Source organism: Hipposideros armiger, unplaced genomic scaffold, assembly GCF_001890085.2.
Source record: "Hipposideros armiger isolate ML-2016 unplaced genomic scaffold, ASM189008v1 scaffold_90, whole genome shotgun sequence".
Classification (NCBI taxonomy): Eukaryota; Metazoa; Chordata; class Mammalia; order Chiroptera; family Hipposideridae; genus Hipposideros; species Hipposideros armiger.
Window position 1 is genome coordinate 316,631 of NW_017731440.1, and position 5,784 is coordinate 322,414.

A 5,784-nucleotide genomic window follows, 5' to 3' on the forward strand; every position below is an offset into this window, starting at 1 on the left:
GTGGAGGACGTTGCTTCACTGGCCCAAGTTGGCACCATCATTGCGCTCTTCCCGGGTGAGGCAGATCAGTCGCCGGCTTCTGGATGGCCGCTCACAGTGGCTTGAGGGCTGCTCACGCTGGCTGCTGGCTACACACGGTAGCCCATGGCAACCCACTGCAGCAGGGGCTGCAGCCTACGCAGTCGCCGGTGACTCACTAGCAGCCCAGCTCCAGGTTAAGCTGTTGTTCAGCATCTTAGCTGTAGAGGGCAGCATCACTGGCCCTCATATGTGGGATCCGAACCCGGGCCCTCTGGGGTCCCAAGCCAGTTCTTAACCAACGCGTTGCTTGGCCGGCCCTGAACAATGTGTTTTTTCGGGGAACAACATGTTTTTTTTCGGGAAACAATGTGTTTTTTCCAGGACCCATCAGCTCCAAGTAATTTGTCCTTCAATCTTAGTTTTAGAGGGCCACATCTCAGTTCCAAGTTTAGTCGCCGTTTTCAATCTAGTTGCAGGGGGAGCAGCCCACCATCACATGTGGGAGTCGAACCGGCAACCTTGTTATTAAGAGCACACGCTCTAACCAGCTGAGCTATCTGGCTGCTCATCGACAGCTCAGCTGCAGCTCAGCTCAAGTTGTTGTCTTTAATCTAGTTGTGGAGGGCACAGCTTACTGGCCCATGTGGGAATCGAACTGGCAACCCTGTTGCTCAGAGTGTGCGCCCCATGATTATTTATTTGACCCACTTCTTTCAAAGATGTATAGAATAAAGGATCTGCTACCATTATTTTTCTTATTTTTTTTGGTCTCTCCTCCTTCTTTCTGATTCCATAGGACATAGAAATAAATGTCCCTTCAGTCAATGGACTCATGCTAGGACTTGGCAAACTATTCAGCCTTTTGGAGCCTCAAAGTCTTTGTTCCTACGAGTGAGAGACTTACACTAAATGACCTCAAGTCCCTCTAGCTCAGATATTCTGGGATTCTCTGAAAGTTTACTGACTTTATAATCAGAACATCAAGTTGGACTTGGTGAAACTTCTGTTCATGAGAAGGTAGCACTTGATTTCTAAAATTTGATTACCAGATTAAAAATCAGTAAATACAAGAGGTATCTGGATGCATCCCACTATGTTAGATACAAAGGGATTGGGATGTGAAAATGCCATTAAATAGTAAGATGCAATAAATATGCATACATTCTCTTATTTAACAAATAGCTTTTGAGTGCCTGCTATGCACTGGGCACTGTGCTAGGTACATGGGACACATGGAGAAAAGAGCAGACGGTGGTGCCCTTGCCTCTATGGAGAATATAATCTATGGGGGAAGACGAACAGGACATCTAAATTCAGGAAGATGAAGGAGATAGTCAGGATGCTAGGGAATGGTGGGTAATTCATTGTGAAGCGAGAGAGAAGGAAAAGTCAAGGATGACTTTCAACTTCCTAGTTGGATCACTGAGAGAGAGTATGTTGGTGCCATTTACTGGGACAGGAGCACAGGAGAGGAGCAGGTTTGGAAGAGAGGTGGAGGAAAATCCTGAGTTTGGTCTGGGACATTCTGTTTCAATGAAAGTAAAGCAAAGACAGTTTTTGCAGAAAGAAAAAAAAAAATTAAACTCAATGGTTTTGGAAAATTATTCATAATGCTGTTTTCAGAAGACTTTTCATTTTAAAATAATTTTAGATCTTCAGAAAAGGTGCAAATATAGAGTTCCTGTATGCCTCTTCACCTAGCTTCCCCTGATGTTAACATCTCATGTAAGTATAGGATAATGATCAAAAATGAATTAACAGGGCCGGAAGAGTGGCTCAGTTGGTTAAGAGTTCGCTTAAGAGCACGAGCTCTGAGCAACAGGGCTGCCGGTTCGATTCCCACATGGGCCAGTGACGCTGCGCCTGAGCTGAGCTGCCGCTGAGCTGCCAACAGGTGGCAGGATGGCTCAGCTGTGAGAGCACGTGCTCCTAAAAACAAGACTGCCTGGTCGATGGTGGGCTATGCCCATCCGAAACTAAGACTGAACTCAGCACCTTGAGCTGAGCTGCCACCCAGATGGCTCAGTGGATACAGCATGTGTTCTTAACAACAAGGCTGTTAGTTCGACTCCAGCATGGGGTGGTGGCTATGCCCACGCACAACTAAGATTGAAACACAGCACCTTGAGCTTAGAGGCCACGAGCTGCCAACAGGCATCCAGATGGCGACTGGCACCCTCCACAACTAAGATTGAACAACTTGACTGGTCCCCCTCCCCCAATTCCCCAATTAAAAAAAAATGAATTAACATTAATACAAAACATTAACTAAACTACATACTTTATTGTAGTTTATTGTAGGAAAAAATTTCCCAAATTTTCCAACTAATGTCTTCTTTCTGGTTCAAGGATCAAATCCAGTATACTACGTTGTATTTAGTTGTCATGCCTCCTCAATCTTCTATGACAATCTTCTGTGACAGTCTCTTATCCTTTCCTTGTCTTGATGCTTTTGAATGTCCTCAGTTTGTGTTTGTCTGATGATTTCTCATGACTAGACCAAGGTTGGAGATTTGGGGGAAAGAATATCACAGGAGTGGTATGCCCTTCTCATCACAGCCTATCACTTAGACATAATATCAATGTCTAACTGGTACTGTTAACCTTGATTACTTGGTTAAGGTGATGTCTACCAGGTGTCTCTAGTGTAAAGTAACTATCTTTCTCTTCCATACTCTATTTGAAAAAAGTTATTAAGTCTACTGACTTTCAAGAGAGGGAAATTTAGCTCCATGTCCTTGAGGGAGGAGTATCAGAGAACTCAACAATAAATTCTCCAACTGTCAGAAACCTGGTTTGTTATCTAGAATATATTTACATATTAGTTCAATGCTAGCATACATGTAGTTTCAAACTTGATAACCCATACCGTGTGATAAACCAATTTGCCATTCAGAGTTAAACGTGTGTGTGTAATTCTTTTTGTCTATAGCCTTAACAGTATCTAATCAAAACATGTTTACCAAGTTATTTAGGTCAGCTCCTTTCTTCCTCATCCCCTGCAGTGTGGCATGTCATACATTTGTAATACAGTTAAATTTATTTGTCATAGCCTACCTTCTCTCTTGGGCTACCCTGCCATCCAAGTTGACTTTTTTTAAAATTTGCATTCAGCAAAATTAACTCTTTATGGCATACAGTTCTACGGGTTCTGAATTATGTATCCACTACCACTATACCATATAAAACAGTTCAAAGTCATTTTGAAGTTAATATTTAAGCCAAAAACTTATTTTATTTAAATTAAGGGGAGAATTCTTAATGTCACCAGCTATCTTCATCAGGCTCATTTATCCTTTAGCAGAATAGAGTTACTTAATATACAAGATCATTGAAAGCAAAATAAATATATCTTTTAATCTTTGCAAGACAAAACTCCAATAAAAATTACCTTTGAGACTACCAGTTCAAAGTTGAGAATGCTTAAACAAACAGATGTATCTCTTGAGACATTTTTTTCATTAGTCAAGGATTAGATCAGTCACACAAATCTGACATTGACTATACAAAAAGAAATGCAAAGAGTCAATTATAAGACTCATCAAATTTAATTAAAATACACTTGGAAACAAAGTACTCGTAACCGATTTTGAAAACGATGTTTCTCACAGAAATAATTTCCATGACCCATTCTAGTTGCAATACACTGCCAGAAAACTTCATCTGCTTTTACATAAATAACTGTCCTCCAACTAGGCTTGGCTCCTAATGAAGTGGTGGCAGGAGGTGGCATTGGGATAGGAAGAGAGAAGCAACAGGAAAGTTAGGAAGAGATAAAAAGAAGAAGCCTCGGTTTCTACAGCCTCAGATTAGGGCTGAATGAGGTGAGGTGAGTGCAGCCCATCTCTGGGTCATGAATTCTGGCCACTGGTCTTGCCTCCCAGGTCAGCCTTGGAACAGAAGGGACTAGGGATGATGAAATTCAAGCAGATGCTTATTCTTCTCCCAAGCCTAAATCGACAGGACTCATTGACTCACTACACACAAGCTTACTATTTAGCCTAAAAAAAAAAAAAAAACAACAGAAACGTAGTCTGACTAACCTCAAGATTAATTAATCAAACTCTATTAAGAATGTACTGCTGCTGGGCCGGCTGAGTGGCGTGTTGGTTAGGAGTTGGCTTGGGACGCCGGCTCTGAGCAGCAGGGCACGGTTCAGATCCCACATGAAGGCCAGTGACGCTACACCCTCGACAGCTAAGATGGTGAACAACAGCACAACCTGGAGCTGGGCTGCCGGCGATGGCGATGGCATAGGCTGCAGTGAAGCTGCAGTCGGCTGCTAAGAGTCGCCGTGAGCTGCCGTTGAATGGCCGGCGAGAGACTGTCTCACCCGGGAAGAGCACAATGATCATACCAACATGGGCCAGTGAAGCAACGTCCTCCACAACTAGACTGAAGAACAAAAGGACAGCAACTTTTCTGTTCTCCTCCCCCAATCCCCCAATGCTGTTCCCCTCTCCCAATTCCCCAATAAAAATCTTAAAAAGAATGTACTGCTGCTGATGAAGACAACAAGAAATCATTTCAGAAGGTGCTCTCCCAGGCTTTGCTCACCAGCCAGAATTAATCTGCTGAATTCACTACAACTATATTACTAAATTCACCCATAATTTTAGCCTCATGAGTAACCATGACTCAAGCTCACTATAGTTTCATAGAAGGCAATCACATAACCAATGCCTCAAGCATTTTGTATTTCTATCACTTTAGTTCATTTTACATTTTCTCAAGACAAAATATCTTCAAATATTTTTTACCATTTATGATGCATGTGAGTCTACATTTTTCATTACTATAAGATTTCACAGCACAACCTTCTAAAATATGTTTCCTCTACCAAGTAATATTTTACTTTAAATCAAATCAGTAAGTACCCAGGGAGATTCCTACTGACTGATAAAGCTTTGGTTGGGCAAGATTGCTAGTTGAGATCCCAGAAACACATGGCGTGATGTCACTCTGGCTAGTCAGTCTGAGAAGCTGACAACTTGGGATTTTTTCCTGGGTCATGTGGGATTATGTTTTATTTCTTTATCTCCTACAATGTGGTGGAGATATGGGGTATACATCTTCACAGCCACACTATTTTGGAAGTTTTTATATTTATCTGAATGTTGTGATTATTATGGTTGGTTTAGGAATGACAAATTTTCTTTATAGTTACACATTTTAAAAGCATGTTAATTATGTCCCTGTTCACTTTTAGATCATGATACCTCTGACAGAGACTCCAAAGGGTCTCCACTTGTATATCAACTTTACTATTTCTAGTAATTTTCATTCCACATGTTACTCCTCTGGACTAAGTGGTCTTCTCTAAATAGAGTAACATATGATATCAACTCTAAGTTAACCTCATTAACAATGAGAATAATTGAGTAATTGGTATTTGGATTTAAAACATAAGACCCTGAGAAATAATTCTCATTAGTTTTCTGGTAAATTTTTTTGTAAGCTTATATTAAAATGAATTTAGATTTCTCTGCACTCATGTGAAATGATGGCAAAAAGAATCATCTTGAAGGTAATCTTGGGGGCAAGAGAAATTTGACTGGGACTTTGAATTTCCTGCAAATAACCACAAAAGTAACAATTCACATACGGCCATTAGGAACTATGACTAAGTTTGACTCTATTGTGGCCTTACAGCCGATTCTTAGACCACCCCCCCTGCATTAGCCTCTGACCCATTAGTCGAGAGAGTGCCTCGGAAAACTGAGGCCTGATGGAATGATATCTGTAAAGCTCTCTCGGGGGGCG